This window comes from Panthera onca, chromosome A2 (assembly GCF_046562875.1).
Source record: "Panthera onca isolate mPanOnc1 chromosome A2, mPanOnc1 haplotype 2, whole genome shotgun sequence".
NCBI lineage: Eukaryota > Metazoa > Chordata > Mammalia > Carnivora > Felidae > Panthera > Panthera onca.
Genome location: NC_138340.1, coordinates 10,665,361 through 10,682,941, shown reverse-complemented (window position 1 = coordinate 10,682,941; position 17,581 = coordinate 10,665,361). Strand labels below are relative to the sequence as shown.

Genomic DNA, 17,581 nt, shown 5'->3' with positions numbered 1-17,581 from the left:
TTTTTTAAATTTACTTCCAAGTTTGTTATCATATAGTGCAACAATGATTCAAGAGTAGATTCCTTAATTCCCCTTACCCATTTAGCCCACCACCCCTCCCACAACCTCTCCAGCAACCCTCTGATTCTTGTCTATATTTAAGAGTCTCTATGTATTGCTCCCTCCCTGGTTTTATATTATTTTTTCTTCCCGTCCCTTATGTTCATCTGTTTTTTCCCTTATGTTCATCTGTTTTTTATTTTAAAGTCCTCATATGAGTGAAGTCATATGATATTTGTCTTTCTCTAATTTCTCTTAGCATAATACCCTCCAGTTCCATCCACGTAGTTGCAAAAGGCAAGATTTCATTATTTTTGATTGCTGAGTGATACTCCATTTTATATATATACCACATCTTCTTTATCCATTCATCTGTTGACGGACATTTGAGCTCTTTCCATACTTTGGCTACTGTTGATAGTGCTTCTATAAACACTGGGGTGCATGTGCCCTTTCAAAACAGCATACCTGGATCCCTTGGATAAATACCTAGTAGTGCAGTTGCTGGGCCATAGGGTAGTTCTATTTTTAATTTTTTGAGGAACCTCCATACTGTTTTCCAGAGTGGCCGTACCAGTTTGCATTCCCACCAGCAGTGCAAAAGAGATCCTGTTTTTCTGCATCCTCGCCAACATCTGTTGTTGCCTGAGTCATTAATGTTAGCCACTCTGACAGGTGTGAGGTGGTATCTCATTGTAGTTTTGATATGTATTTCCCTGGTGCTGAGTGATGTTGAACGTTTTTTCATGTGTCTGTTAGCCATCTGGATGTCTTTGGAGAAGTGTCTATTCATGTCTTTTGCCCATTTCTTCACTGGATTATTTGTTTTTTGGGTGTTGAGTTTGATAAGTTCTTTATAGATTTTGGATACTAACCCTTTATCTGATATGTCATTTGCAAATATCTTCTCTCATTCTGTTGGTTTCCTTTTAGTTTTGCTGATTGTTTCCTTTGCTGTGCAGAAGCTTTTGACTTTGATGAGGTCCCAATAGTTCATTTTTACTTTTGTTTCCTTGCCTCCGGAGACGTGTTGAGTATGAAGTTGCTGCAGCCGAGATCGGAGAGGTTTTTTTCTGCTTTCTCTTCGAGGATTTTTGATGGCTTCCTGTCTTACATTTAGGTCTTTCATCCATTTTGAGTTTATTTTTGTGTATGGTGCAAGAAAGTGGTCCAGGTTCATTTTTCTGCATGCTGTTGTCCAGTTTTCCCAGCACCATTTGCTAAAGAGACTGTCTTTATTCCACTGGGTATTCTATCCTGCATTTTCAAAGGTTAGTTGGCCATACATTTGTGGGTCCATTTCTGGGTACTCTATTCTGTTCCATTGATCTGAGTGTCTGTTTTTTGCCAGTGTCATACTGTCTTGATGACTACAGCATTGTAACACGTCTTGAAGTCTGGGATTGTGATGCCTCCAGCTTCGGTTCTCTTTTTCAAGATTAGTTTGGGTATTAGGGGTCTTTTCTTGCTCCATACAAATTTTAGGATTGTTTGTACTAGGTCTGTGAAGAGTATTGGTGATATTTTGATAGGAATTGCATTGAATATGTAGATTGCTTTGGGTAGTATCGACATTATAACAATATTTTTTCTTCCTATCTAGAGACATGGAATATTTTTTCATTTTTTTGTGTCTTCTTCAATTTCATTCATAAGCTTTCAATAGTTTTCAATGTATAGATTTTTCATCACTTTGGTTAGGTTTATTACTAGGTATTTTACGGTTTTTGGTGCAATTGTAAATAGGATCAATACCTTGATTTCTCTTTCTGTTGCTTCATTATTAGTCTATAGGAATGCAACCAATTCCTGTGCATTGATATTATATCCTGCAACTTTGCTGAATTCATAGATCAGTTCTATAAGTTTTTTGGTGGAATCTTTTGGGTTTCCCATAGAGAGTACCATGTCATCTGCAAAGAGTGAAAGTTTGACCTCCTCCTGCCTGATTTGGATTCCTTTTATTCCTTTGTGTTGTCTGATAGCTGAGGCTAGGACTTCCAATACTACACTAAATAGCAGTGGTGAGAGTGTACATCCCTGTCTTCTTCCTGACCTTAGAGGGAGAGCTCTCAGGATTTCCCCATTGAGGATGATATTAGTGGTAGGTCTTTCATATATGGCTTTCATAATCTTGAGGTATTATCCTTCTATCCCTACTTTCCTGATGGTTTTTACCAAGAAAGGATGCTGTATTTTGTCAAATGCTTTCTCTGCATCTGTTGAGAGGATCATGTGGTTCTTGTCCTTTCTTTTATTCGTGTGATGTATCACATTGATTGTTTTGCAGATATCAAACAAGCCTACATCTCAGTTGGTCATGGTGAATAATTCTTTTAATGTATTGATGGATCCAGTTGAGTAGTATCTTGTTGAGGATTTTTCCATCCATGTTCATCAGGAAAATTCATCTGTAGTTCTCCTTTTTGTTGGGGTCTTTCTGGATTTGGAGTCAAGGTAATACTGGCTTCATAGAAAGAGTTTAGAAGTTTTCCTTCTATTTCTATTTTTTGGAACAGCTTCAAAAGAATAGGTGTTAATGCATCTTTAACTGTTTGGTAGAATCCCACTGGAAGCCACTAGGCCCTGACTCTTGTTTTGGGGAAATTTTTTGATTACTAATTCGATTTCTTTACTGGTTATGGAACTGTTCAAATTTTCTATTTCTTCCTGTTTCAGTTCTGGTAGTTTATATGCTTCTAGGAATTTGTCCATTTCTTCCAGATTGCGCATTTTATTAGCATATAATTAATCATAATATTCTCTTATTATTGTTTTGTATTTTTGCAGTGTTGGTTGTGATCTTTCCCCTTTCATTCTTGATTTTACTTATGTGGGTCCTTTCCTTTTTCTTTTTGACCAAGCTGGCTAGGTCTTTATCAATTTTGTTAATTCTTTCAAAGAACCATCTCCTGGTTTCATTGTTCTGTTCTGTTTTTTGGTTTCAATAGCATTGATTTCTGCTCTAATCTTTACTATTTCCTGTCTTATGCTGGCTTTTGGGTTTTATTTGCTGTTCTTTATCCAGCTTTTTAAGGTATAAGGTTAGGTTGTGTATCTGAGACCTTTCTTCCTTCTTTAGGAAAGCCTGGATTGCTATATACTTCCCTCTTATGACCGCCTTCCCTGCGTCCCAGAGGTTTTGGGCTGAGGTGTTATCATTTTCATTGGCTTCCATGTATTTTAATTTCCTCTTTAACCTCTTGGTTAGCCCATTCATTAATTGGTAGGATGTTCCTTAGTGTCCAAGTATTAGTTATCTTTCCAAATTTTTTCTTGTGGTTGGTTTCGAGTTTCATAGCATTGTGGTCTGAAAATATGCATGTATGATCTCGATCTTTTTGTACTTGTTGAGGGATGATTTGTGTCCCAGTATGTGGTCTATTCTGGAGAACGTTTCATGTGCAGTTGAGAAGATTGTGTATTCTGCTGCTTGTGTATTCTGTATGTTCTGAATATATCTGTTAAGTCCATCTAGTCCAGTGTGTCATTCAAAGCCATTGTTTCATTGTTGATTTCTGATTAAATGATCTGTCCATTGTTGTAAGTGGCATGTTGAAGTCCCTTACTACTATGGTATTATTAACAATGAGTTTCTTTATGTTTGTGATTAATAGATTTATATATTTGGGTGCTTTCACATTTGGATCATAAGTGTTTACAATTGTTATATCTTGGTGGATAGACCAATTCGTCTCTTGTTATGGTCTTTATTTTAAAATCTAGCTTGTCTGATGTAAGTATGGCTACTCTGGCTTTCTTATAGTGACCATTAGCATGAAAGATGGCTCTCCATCCCCTACTTTCAATCTAAAGGTTTCTTTAGGTCTACAACAGGTCTCTTGTAAACAACATATAGATGGATCTTGTTTTCCTATCCATTCTGTTATCCTATGTCTTTTGATTGAAGCATTTATTCCATTGACATTTAGGAGGAGTACTGAAAGATATGAATTTATTGCCATTATGTTTCCTGGAGAGTTGGAGTTTCTGGTGTTGTTCTCTGGTCCTTTCTAATCTTTGTTGCTTTTTGGTCTTTTTCTTTTTTCTTTTTTTTCTTTTTCTTTTTGTCCTTTCTCCCCTCAGAGAGTCCCCCTTAAAATTTTTTGCAGGGATGGTTAAGTGGTCATGAACTCCTTTAATTTTTGTGTGTCTGGGAAATCTTTTATCTCTCCTTCTATTTTGAATGACAGCCTTGCTGGATAAAGAATACTCGGCTGCATATTTTTCCTATTCAGCACATTCATATATCCTGCCACTCCTTTCTGGCCTGCCAACTTTCTGTGGATAGGTCTGCTGTGAACCTAATCTGTCTTCCCTTGTAGGTTAAGGACATTTTTCCCTTGATGCTTTCATGATTCTTTCCTTGCCTGAGTATTTTGTGAATTTGACTATGATATGCCTTGTTGATGCTCGGTTTTTGTTGAATCTAATGGGAGGTGCTTCCTGAATTTCTATGTCTGTGTCTTTCTCCAGGTTAGGAAAGTTTTCTACTATGATTTGCTTACATAAACCTTCCATCCCTTTTTATCTCTCTTCATCTTCTAAGACCCCCTATGATTGGGATGTTATTCCTTTTTAATGAGTCACTGAATTCTCTAATTCTTATATTGTGCTCTTTTGCCTTAGTTTCCTCTTTTTTTCTGCTTTCATTATGCTCATTAAGTTTGTCCTCTATATCGTTGATTCACTGCTCTGTTTCATCCATCCTTGCCACCATGGCATCCATTCAAGAATGTAGCTCAGTTATATCATTGTTTTTCATCCTGACTGGCTTTTACTTCTTTCATCTCTGCAGAAAGCGATTCTAATCATTTTAAACCCCAACTATTCTTATTATCGTGATTCTAAATTATATTTCAGACATCTTACTTGTATCTGTGTTGATTAAGTCCCTGGCTGTCATTTCTTCCTTTTCTTTCTTTTGGGGTCAACTCCTTCATTTCATCATTGTGAAGGAAGAAAAGGAATTAATAAAGTAAAAAAATAAAAATTGAAAACAACACACAAAAATGAAATAAAGGAGGCTAGATCCTAGGTGTGTTTTGGTGTGGTTGTTAAAGGGAGCTTGATAGATTAGAGAAAAAAGGGAAGGATGCGAGAAGAGAAAAAAGGAAAAAGAAAAAAGAAAAGGTTTGAAAATTTGAAAAAAATGAATATAATAACATACAATAAATTAAATAATGGGAGTAAAATAGAATTTGAAAATTTTACAAAAAATTAAAAAATATAATAGAAAAAATTGAGGAAAAATCTTTTTTTTTTTTTTTTAATTTTTTTTTTCAACGTTTATTAATTTATTTTTGGGACAGAGAGAGACAGAGCATGAACGGAGGAGGGTCAGAGAGAGAGGGAGACACAGAATCGGAAACAGGCTCCAGGCTCCGAGCCATCAGCCCAGAGCCTGACGCGGGGCTCGAACTCACGGACCGCAAGATCGTGACCTGGCTGAAGTCGGACGCTTAACCGACTGCGCCACCCAGGCGCCCCAGAGGAAAAATCTTTTTAATAAAAATGGAAAATAAAAATAAATTTTTCCCTATCTGTATGCAAGACTAAGAAAAGAGAAGAAAAGGGAAAAAATTGAATAGATGGACCAGCAAACAGAATGAAATACGTTTGAAATTATATCCGGGTTTTTTTCCTAGAAGTCAAACTATGAAGCAATTTATAGACTGTAAACTAAGCAGTCAGAGAGACTTCTGGTGTTCCTCAACAGCACAGTTGGTCCAGTTTGGCCAGGCTTAGTGTAACGACTTCATTGTCCACTAGATACAACAGCTTAGCTTACTGAGGCAGATTGTTGTGGTACATGTAGGCATGTAGGCACATGTGCGGGAGGGGTAAAAATGGCATTACCCCTCTACCTAGGGTCTAGTATCAAAACTCTGTTCTCTCCCTGACAGGCAATCAAGCACCTCTCCTTTGTCTCTGGCTTTCCTCCACTCCCTGCTTCTATACTGTCCATGACCAAGCTGTCAGCTTGCCAGGCGGCCCCTCCCTCCTGGGATTTATCTCAGATGGGGTTTTTTCCCAACACAGCACTTCTGAGGGACTGCAGGTTTGACCCGCTCAGACCCTCTGGGGAGAGTCTCACTGAGCAATGGCCGGGTGCCAGCCTGCACCTAGAAACGTTCGTGAGACCATGCTGATGCACATATCCAGAGACTGCATCTGGCTGCAAGCCCGCACCAGAAAAAGTTTGTGTGATCATGTAGCAGCAGCGTTTCGGGGATTATGGAAAATCACAACACACATCTGGTGCCAAGCTTCACCTTTAACGTCCTTGTTTCAACACCAATGAAAGAGGTCGTTCTCCAGGGTCTGCTGGGATCTTCACCTGTGGGGAGGCTGCACAGCCTCTACTGAATGTCCTACCAGCAAGGGAACCACCACTCCCCTTGTGACCCAAGAACCCCTCAGACCTTGCTCTCTACTCCTGGGGATTCGCCCTTCCCACCAGAACACCACCAGGTATTGAGCTGTGGAGTTTCAGAACTCTGCACTCCCTGTTTATAGAGTCTTAATGGAATTTAAATCCCCTCCTTTCTCCCTTTTTTGTCCATTCCCTTGGGGCTATTTCCACTCTTCCTTTCTATCTCCAGCTGCTTTGGAGGGGGTGTTGTGCTTTTCCCATGTCTCCCATGTGCTCTCCCTTGTCTCCATCCTCTCTTCACAAGCAAAAACAGCTCCCTGCCCTCCGTGGCCTCTCTCTCCCCCAGTTCACCACTCCGCGCCACATAACTGTCCAGTTCTGTGTTCAGGTGGTGGAGATTGTTGTGTTAATCCTCAAATCAGTTTTCTGGGTGTGCAAGATGGTTTCGTGTTGATCTGGCTGCATTTTAGGGATGAGAGATGACAAAAAAAAAAAAAAAACTACCATGCTGTTCCGCCATCTTGGCCCCTCCCCCAAGCTGATCTGTTTTTCAACAACAACAACAACAAAAACAGAAATATAACCCAATGGAATACAAGGGAGTGCAGAAGTAAATTCAAATATATACAACTGAATGGTTTTTACACGTGTGTCAGGAAATTTCAATGACATATGCACAGCCTGTCCAAGAAATGGTGGTGGGAAACATGGATATCCACGTGCAAAAAGATGAAGTCGACCCTTCCAGCCACCATCTACCAGCATGACTCCAAGTGGGTCACGGACTGAAGCCTAAGAAATATAACTGCAAGCACTTAGAAGAAAATACAGAAGTACATTTATATGACCCTGGATTTGACTATAATTTCCCAAATGTAACACCAAAAACACAGGCGATTAGAGAAAAAAGCATTTTGGCGAAATTTAAAATATTTGTACATTAGAGGGCACTATTTCCCAAGTGAAAAGACAACCAACAAAATGCAGAAAAGACTGGCAAATCGCATAGCTGGTAATGGATTAATATCCAAAATATATAAAGAATTTCAAAAATTCCACCAACCAAAAAAACACAAACAACTCAATTTTTAAAAAGCAATTTTAAAATTTAAATTCCAGTTACTTAACATACAGTATAATATTCATTTCAGGTGTACAATCGACTGACTCAATGCCTCCATAATAAAAACTTTTAAAAAAGATTAAAAAGAAAAAACAGTAAGTGCGGGCAATGATTTGGAGAAAAGAGAACCCTCTGATATTGTTGGTGGAAATAGAAACTGGAGTTGCCACTGCGGAAAAGAGTATAGAGGCTCCTTCAAGGCATAAATAAAGCCTCTCTGCAATCCAGTAATTGCACTACGGGGTCATTACCCCAAAAATATTTTTAAAAAATTCAAAGGGATACTTGCACCTCTATGCTTACAGCAGCATCATTTACAATATCCAAATTGTGGAAGCAGCTCATGTGTCCACCAACAGATGAATGAATAAAGAAGATGTGGTATGTACACACACACACACACACACGCGCGCGCGCGCGCACACACAATGGAATATTTTTCAGCCAATAAAAAAAAACTGAAATCTTGCTTTTCAACCTTAGCATAAGCTAGAGGGTCTTATGCTAAATGAAATTAGTCATTCGGAGAAAAACAAATACCATATGCTTTCGTTCATATGTGCAATTTAAGAAACAGTACAAATGAGCAAGGGGAAGAAAGGACAGAGAAAACGAGAAACAGACTCTTAACTATAGAGAACAAACTGATGGTTACCAGAGAGTGTTGGGGGGGGGGGGGGTGGATGGGTGAAATAGGTGATGGGGATTAAGGAGTGTCCTTTTCATGATGAGCACCGGGTGTTGTACAGAAGTGCCGAATCACTATATTGTACACCTGAAACTAACATTACACTGTATGTTAACTGTACTGGAATTAAAATTTTTAAATAAATTTAAAAAAAAATTGTGAAAAGAAAAAGAAAGCAATAGACTCAAATAGACACTTCTCCAAAGAAGATATAGGTATGGATATTTAGAGGCAAATATGACTAATCATTAGGGAAATGCAAATCAAACCCATAATGTGATACCACAACACACATACTAGAATGGCTATTTTTTTTAAACTAAACAGAAAATAACTGTTGGTGAGGATAAGGGAAATTGCAGCCCTGTGGTGCTTGCTGATGAGAATGAAAAGTGGCACAGCTAGTGTAGAAAAGATTGTGCCAGTTCCTTAAAATGTAAACATAGAATGATCATTTGGAGTTTCACTCCTGCTTATGTACCTACTTATATGTCCCAAAAGAATTTATTTTTATTTATTTTTAATTTTTTAATGTTTTTTTTAGAGAGACAGACATGAGCAGGGGAGAGAGAGGAAGACCCAGAATCTGAAACAGGCTCCAGGCTCTGAGCTGTCAGCACAGAACCCGACCCAAGGCTCAAACCCACAAACCATGAGATCATGGCCTGAGCTGAAGGCTCAACCAACTGAGACACCCAGGGTCCTCTGTCCCAGTAGAATTTAGAGCAGTTACTAGAACAGATTTTTGTACACCAATTTTCAAAACACCTTTATTCACAGTATCCAAAATGTGGAGACAACCCAAATGTCCATCAACAAACTCATGGATGAACAAAGTGTGGTGAACACATACAGCAGAACATCATTCAGCCTTTAACATGAATGGGATTCTGACACGAGCTATAGCTTGGGTGAACCTCACAAATATTATGCGACCTGAAAGAAGCCGGCACAAACAGACCAATATTATACAATTACATGTATATGAGATACCTAGGGTAATCTCTTTAGGTAAACCTAAAGAGAAGGTAGGATGGTGGGACACAGGGGCTGGGCAGAGGGGAAATACGAATTTAGTATTTCAAGGAGACGGAAGTTCAGTTTGAGACGATGAGGACGTTCTGGAGATTGATAGAGGTGGTGGGTGCTCAACAGTGAGAAAGCGCTTAATGACACAGAAGTATATTTCAAAATGTTTAACGTTTAATGTTTAATATTTATATGTATTTTCCCCTGAGAAAACAAGGATGAAAAAAAGAGTGACATATTTGACAAGAACTTCATGGGGGTCTGGGTGGCTCAGTCAGTTAGGCATCCAACTCTAGATTTTGGCTCAGGTCATGATGTAACAATTTGTGACTTCGAGACCCACACTGGGCTCTGTGCTGGCAGAGTGGAGCCTGCTTGGGATTTTCTGTCTATCCCTCTCTCTGCACCTCCCAAGCTTACTCTCTCTCTCTCTCTCTCAAAGTAAATAAATGAACTTAAAAAAAAAAGAATTTCAGTTCCATAAAGGCTTAATGGGATATAGAGAAAGGAATCCAAAGTACAAGGAGACAAGTGCATGGTGATGGGTTTATCTTGTGTGATTCAATACCTCAACCACAAAGTACACTCAAACTAAGGAATCAGAGGACATAAAATTCATAAGGTCATTGAGAAATAGCTTGGGGAGGGCTATAATGTCTTCCTTGACAAGCTCTACAGAGCTTCTCCCTCATGTGATAGACTTACCATGGACATGCTGAAATTGAAATGCCTTTGTCCTGAGTTCAGCCCCTCCTGAATTGCCAGAGGCCATGTCAGCAGTCCAAAATGATTCTAGGTTTGTTATTCATAGTGTGTAAGAATTAACCACTCTCATCAACATTGGGGGACCACATGGATTTTTGCAAAAGGAAAATTCATCATGGTGTCTCCAAGAAACAAAAATGATGAGCAGTTTACTAAGGGCCCATCGATTTGTGTAAGTAGAAAAATAAAGAACACAAAAAGAAAACAAAAAAATAAAACAACCACCTCCAATGATCATGAGGAAAAGATTGACCAGAGTCACCACAATAAAGGGTCATAATCTCTACCTGACTATCGGTCCTGAGACTGTCCACCGGCCCAGATCCTCAATTGGTGTAACCATTTACACCTGGTGGAAGGCTGTAAAATGGCAACAATTGCTTTACATTTTCCTCCAAACCCAACCCAAAGGCTCTGAGGTGATAGCACAGGCTAGCTTATGATCGTTCATGAGGACTGTGGTCTAAACTAAAATTGGCGCCTCACTATTGGGCAAAATGAGAGTAATGATACCGTGGAAACTGGCAAATGCTACAAGTAAGCTCTCTTCTTAATCTTTTGTTCTATTTTCCACCTTTCTTCTTGCTTTCCGCTTCTCTTTGTCTTTGCTTCTGAGAGATAGGTCCATGAACATTTATCTGCATACTAGTGTTTGAAGGGACCTGTGGACATTTAGCTGGAACACTGTGAATCAGGTAATAGGAGATTACCATTATGGCTGACAATCCCAGTGGGGGCTTCCGGGGTCAGGTGATAAGGAGACATTCGTCTTAGTCTGTCTCACACAACACAGGTTAGGTCCTCGAGTGTCTCCTGCTCACACTGCCTAATTTCTGGGATGCAGCATTAGAAAAGATGGCGGTGGCAATAGGCAGAGTAGCCATATTGTGTGTGAGATCTGTGAAGAGCCTGTTACGGTAGGAGGTGCTGAGGGAAATCACAGGACAGCGTTGCTGCCTACCAAAACATTAAAGGAAAAATGACAATGCATTCCTGGGAAAATCACCAAGAATGACACCATCAAGGCCGGAAACATCAGGAGTTGCAATTTCTATTACCTTCACACTTCATTTATGTTTAGGACTGTGTGAGGGGAAACTGAAGATTGCATAGCAAAGATGGATTATTGCAAACTAATCACAGAGGGTTCCAGGGGCCTCTGCTCTTGCAGATGTGATCGTCTTCCAAGGTGGATTGACATAAAGCCCTGGAAACTCATCTATCAATTCTGATATGTTCAATGGTTTTCCTCCAAAAGAAGATAATCTAATATATCTGTATATATATAAATACATACTATAAAGATATTGCTTTAAACCCATAGCAAAAGTGTTTCACATTAACTTCAGTGGCTCCTCCTATCACATTAAAAGTACTCAATTTGCTATATTAGGTGTATGTTCTTAAATATCGCAATCGGGGCACTAGGATGGCTCAGTTGGTTGACCATCCAACTTTGCCTCAGGTCGTGATCTTGTAATTCATGGGTTTGAGTCTGCATTGTGCTCTGTGCTGACATCTCAGAGCCTGGAGACTGCTTCTGATTCTGTGCCTTCCTCTCTCTCTCTGCCCCTACTCCCCCATCCCTCAAAAAATGAATAAACATTAAAACAATTAAGAATCCATGGGATGAAGTTTAATGAGAGGCCTAAACAGTTTTAGAGAAATACAGAAGAGGGGTGTCTGGGTGACTGAGCCAATAGGTGCCCCACTCTTGATTTTGGTCCAAGTCATGATCTCAAAATTTCTGACATTGAGCCCCACTTCAGGCTCTGTGCTGATAGCATGGACATGGCTTGTGATTTTCCCTCAATCTCTCTGGCCCTCACCACTTGCTCTTACTCTCTCTCAAAATAAATGCCTTAAAAACTACAGAAGAAATACTTGTGCATTAAGTATGAAAAATTTCTAGAAACCGAATACTGTAGAAAGATAAACTGCAGACTGTCAGCCTCTGAACTGATACAAATATCATGATCTAGGTCTTCTAGGGTTTTAAGCCCGGTTACTCAAGTCTTTATCTTGAAACAAAGAATCCTACATGCAGACAATGTCTCTCTGCTAAAGAGATTTCTCAGGGCTTGCTTGATGTCTCTGTTCCTCAGACCATAGATGAAGGGGTTCAACATGGGTGTCACCACCGTGTACATGACTGAGGCTATGGCACTTGCCCTGGAGTTTTGTGCAGCAGCAGAACTCAGATACACCCCAAGGCATGTGCCATAGAACAAAGAGACCACTGAGAGATGAGACCCACACGTGGAAAATGCTTTATACTTGCCCCTCACTGATGAAATTCTCAAAATGGAAGTAACAATTCTAGAGTAAGAGAACAGGATACCAGTGAGTGGAACGACACCCAGAAGTCCACTTACCAAATACACTGCCAGGTCATTGAGGAACGTATCAGAGTAAGCAAGTTGGATCACCTGCTTAAGTTCACAGAAAAAGTGAAGGATTTCCAGATCTGTGCAAAAAGAGAGCTGCAAAATCAGTAAGTCAAGTAATAGAGAGTAAAAAACACCCAATAACCAGCATACCAGGAGCAGGATGCCACAGAACTTGGGGTTCATGATGACCATGTAATGCAGTGGCTGACAGATGGCCACAAACCGGTCATAGGCCATCACTGTCAAGAGTATGTTATCTAATACTCCAAAAAGCATGAAAAAGTACATCTGGCTGAGACAGCCTTCATAGGTGATCACTTTGCTCTGCGTCTGGATGTTCAGCAGCATCTTTGGGACGGTGGTGGAGGTGAAACAGATGTCTGAAAAGGACAGGTTGGAGAGGAAGAAGTACATGGGCGTGTGGAGGCGGGGGTCCGTGATAATGGTCAGGATCATGAGCAGGTTCCCAGTGAAGGTGACCAGGTACATGGACAGGAACACCCAAAAGAGAAGTGACTGCAGCCCCCCCTCATCTGAGAGTCCCAGGAGAATAAATTGTGTGGCACAGGTTTGATTTCTTTCTTCCATGTAACTGACAAAAACAGCTGGAACAGAGACAAGAACATTGTAAAGACACCAGCAGTGATCACAGTATTGAAAGAAATGCTTCGTTTTCAACACACTTCACCCATTAATTCTTACACATTCCCTACCAATCTAGAATATGTACCAGAAAATTTCAGGGACTCTCAAATGCTCCATGATTTCCGTGAGTCTGAAACTGTTCACAATTCTTGTTCTGAATCAAAATAATTTCAAAGCAATGTTCTCCATAAATTTCCTGAGATTTTTTCGCCCAACAAAATTTAACAAAAATATCTTGTAACAAGTAATGTTGAAAGCATTACAAAAAGTAGTGATGGGTGTTTGCCCTTAACAACACTGAGTCTTAGACGTTTATGTGTGTGAAGAGGGAGGAATAGAATATTAATAAATGAATAAATGATGTTTTAAGTGGTGGTTACAACAAATAAGTAAAATAATTCAGGAAAAATTAGTCTAAGTAGAAGGGAAACTTGCCAATGTGTCAAGTCAAACAGGGGCTTCTGACCTAGAAAACTAAGGGATATATGAACCTTCCCAATTACTTTGAGAAAACCAGTTAAGCCAGAGAAACCGCATATGCAAAGGCCTTCAGTCAAGAGCTCACCGGAAACCATCAGGCAACATCAAAGAAAAAGTTGTGAGCAGAGCAGGTAACACAATGGGAGAGAGAAGAGACAAACAAACAAGAGAGAAGAGCTCAAAGCCTCCTGCATCTTTAGAAACATTCTAAGGCAGTGGACACAACAGTTCAGTGTCGTTTTTATATTTATATGTTATATATAATGTCTGTCTACAACATGATACATTTTATGTAATGTATACTAATGGAACATAATTCATTCCTCCATAATTCTCTTTCTCTCTACCTTTACTCTAGGTCTCCAGTTGGTGTAATTTCTGCAGTTTTTACCTCATAAGACAGCTTCAGCTTGCTACAAATGCTTAATATGTGTGTACTTCACTAATAAATTCTCTTTGTTCTACACACACACACACACACACACACACACACACACACACACGGGTAGGGAAAGCAACAGAGAGAGAGTTCTCCATTATTGTGGTACCGTGTACTCTTACAGCTGAAGCACAACTTTTTAGAAATCAGGGGACGAGCTATGCCATTAGTCAAAGAGTTTCTTTCTCTGATGAGAATTGCATTTTGTTGTAGGCATTCCAGTAGAGTAGTCACGGCTACGAATCACGAGAACCACCCAGAATTAGAAGAATTACCATTAATCTTTCTCAACTGCTTCCAAAAAATTCAAATGGGAAACACTTCCTACTTTAATTGTTCAGGCCACCATTGCACTGTACCAAAGCCAAGAAGAGGCACTGCAAGAAAAGAAAAGTACAAAATGATATTCCCAAAGAATATTTACGTGAAAATCTTCGACTAAATAGTACTAATTCAAGCACAGCAGCCTTTGATCATGATGTAGAAAAAGATTATGCATCCTGACCAAGTGGGATTTATTCCTGGAAGGCAAGGATGGTTTAACTAATAAATCTCCCTTGGTGTAATACGACAGGTTGACAAAAAGAAGGATAAAAGCATATGATTATCTCAACATATGGTAAATAAAACGTGACAAAATGGTGCATACCTTGATAGTAATAACTGTCCAGAAACTATGAACAGAAGGATAGTTCCACAACACGAAATAGGTCATATATGAAAACCCACCTCTAAAATCCTTCTCAACAGTGAAACACTGAGAGCAACCGCTAAGATAAAGCAAGATAAGCATGTCTGTTTCATACCTTTTATGCAACATGGCATTGCATGTTCCAGACAGAGCAACTAAGCAAAAAAAAAGAAAGAAAAGTAAAAGGAAACAAAAGGCATCAAAATTAGAATGGAAGATGTAATATGATTTCTCTTCCCAAAGAAGGTGATCTTATTTTTTTTTTAAATATAGCATTAAAAACAAGAAAAACCGTTGGAGTAATAAACGAATTCAGCACTTTTGCAGAGTGTAAGTCAAAACAAACATAAAACTCAGGTGGCTAATGGAATCCTAGAATGGAGTGGATCATGTGGAAGATAAACAATCTAACTCTATTACAATTGTATGAGACAATCTCAGTGAAACAGGAGGGCAAAAAGAAGTGCAGAAAAACAAGATCTGGGGAAAAAGAAAAGACCGTAAAACCAGACATAAAAGAAATTGCACAGAAGCACTGCTCTACACTTGATAAAATGCATCCCGTGGGGTATTGTTAACGACGCTGATACTTCTGCACATGTTAACTGAAGTTGAGCATGTAAGGAAATGGAGAGTAAATGGTGGGAATGAGGTATCACATGTGATGTGGTATTTTACATGTAAGCAAGGTGGCATAGCTCTTGTAATCCTTTGGTGATTAGAGTTGGTGCCATCAGTATGAACTTGCTTTAGCTTATATAAAAATACGGAGGGTTACATATAGACTCATGTATGGATGTCTGCATATACACAGAGTAGTAAGCACTCCTGTGTCCTTGCCAGGTCAATCGAGGAGATATAGAGACCCTGGTAGCAATATGCCACCAGGCACCAAGATCTTGAATCTCATCCCATGATCCAATAAAATAAAACAGGGCTCCTCGCAGAAATGACTGCTTGTAGGGCTCAGAGGAAAATACAGTATGCTCAAGTTGAAGCATCTTTTCCTGTAAGACTGCTACCCCCAATAGTCAAGAATGATAGGGACATGTCAGCTAACTGAAGAAGCTCCCCAATGCAAAGTAAGACCAATTAGAGCACCAAAATAAAGTAGTATTGGGTTATAACCCAGGGCATATAATGTAAATACTTGAAAAATAAATATGGAAGACACAACATCAAGTGCAGAAGAAAACCAATGATTTACAGAAATATTCTACTCTTAAAGAGGTGTGAGAGAACTCACCCTGCTTTAAGATGGGGCTGCATAGAAAGTCGCTACAGGAGGACAGGATGGAAAGAAAGGAGAAAGAGAAATCTGACAAACCCTGTCACAGCCGGCATCAATAGCAACCCCAATGAGAAATAGGCATGTAGGGGCGCCTGGGTGGTGCAGTCGGTTAAGCGTCCGACTTCAGCCAGGTCACGATCTCGCGGTCCGTGAGTTCGAGCCCCGCGTCAGGCTCTGGGCTGATGGCTCGGAGCCTGGAGCCTGTTTCCGATTCTGTGTCTCCCTCTCTCTCTGCCCCTCCCCCGTTCATGCTCTGTCTCTCTCTGTCCCAAAAATAAATACAAAACGTTGAAAAAAAAAAAAAAAGAAAAGAAAAGAAATAGGCATGTTGACAGTGTGCACCCTTGATGTCACGAGATGAGCAGGGCAGTTTCCCTCTCTGGTCTTCCGGTCCAACTTCCACAGTCCCGGTATAGTCAGGAAAAAGAGAATAATAAGGTGTGTCCAAAAGGAGATTATTTTACAGAACACCTGACCAGTAGTCCTCAGAACTATCAATCGCTTCAATCATAAAGCAAGCCTGAGACACAGTCACTATGTGTGGAGGCTCAGGAGATATGAGAATTGAAACTAACATGTGGAAGAGATAGGCTGTGATCAAAACAGCAGACACTGGGGAGGGAGCTTATGATAACTCCCTGATCTATCACAGCAAATTGTTTCTGTAAATGGACAACTGTTCAAATATTAAAGGGGATGAAAAATGAGAGATATTAATGAAATGCAAAGCTTTGGGAGCACTGAGCTCTGAGCGTGAAGAGCTCCAGGCTCCATTATTTGCTGTGTATAAGCAGTATCACTGCTGTCACTTTCCATCAATAAAATAAAATAATGATACCACAGAAATAGTTTGGGAAACATTTCAATAACTTGATGACTATAGATATCTGACATTGTTTCTAGTAAACATTTAAGAATGAATTAAAAAAGTCCATCTGAGGTTTTGTATCCACGATTGCCACCCCCTCAGAGACCCGTCTTGCCTCCCCTCTCACACTCATGGTGCCATTTGTATCCCTAAATATGCTTCTCACACCCTGAATGCAGCAATAATTTTTTCCTCACAATACTGGGTCATTTTTACATGGAGAGTACCTGTTCATAGTTAATCCCCTGACATAAGGCCTGTACATACTCTTTACTAATTTCAGAGTTGAATTTCAACCCTCCAGCCAAAACATACATTTCTTTGGTCATCTGACTGATGCCTACCCAGCCAGGCTTCTATGGGTTCATTTTGCAGATTGTAGACCCTGCTCCTGATTGTTGGTGAGACAGTAAGGAGTATTTCTAATAACAGCAGCACAACTTCCGCTTTACTTCATCTCTAATTTTTCCCCTCTGCTGTTTCTCCCTGGACTTCTCACCTCCCTTATCCCTTGGAAGGACCCCAACATTAACGTCAAGGCTAAGTACCTATAAGCTTGTCTATGAAGTGTTCACTGACCCATGAAAGAGTCCTCTTTTTGAAAACAATTAAGAATAAAACAGTCAACTTTGGGGGATCTGCTTCCCCAGATTTCAATGCAATTTCACATTATAACATTAATTTATTTTTACATCTCTCATTCTGTTTCTACAGTGAGTATCTTGAGAAAAGAAATACTGTCATAGTCATTTATTTA

At 39.6% G+C, this 17,581-nt stretch overlaps 1 pseudogene; it reads right to left on the bottom strand.

The window, feature by feature from the left end:
- Positions 1 to 12,037: 12,037 nt before the first annotated feature.
- Positions 12,038 to 12,998, bottom strand: LOC132679752 (olfactory receptor 7A10-like; annotated as a pseudogene).
- Positions 12,999 to 17,581: the final 4,583 nt, after the last annotated feature.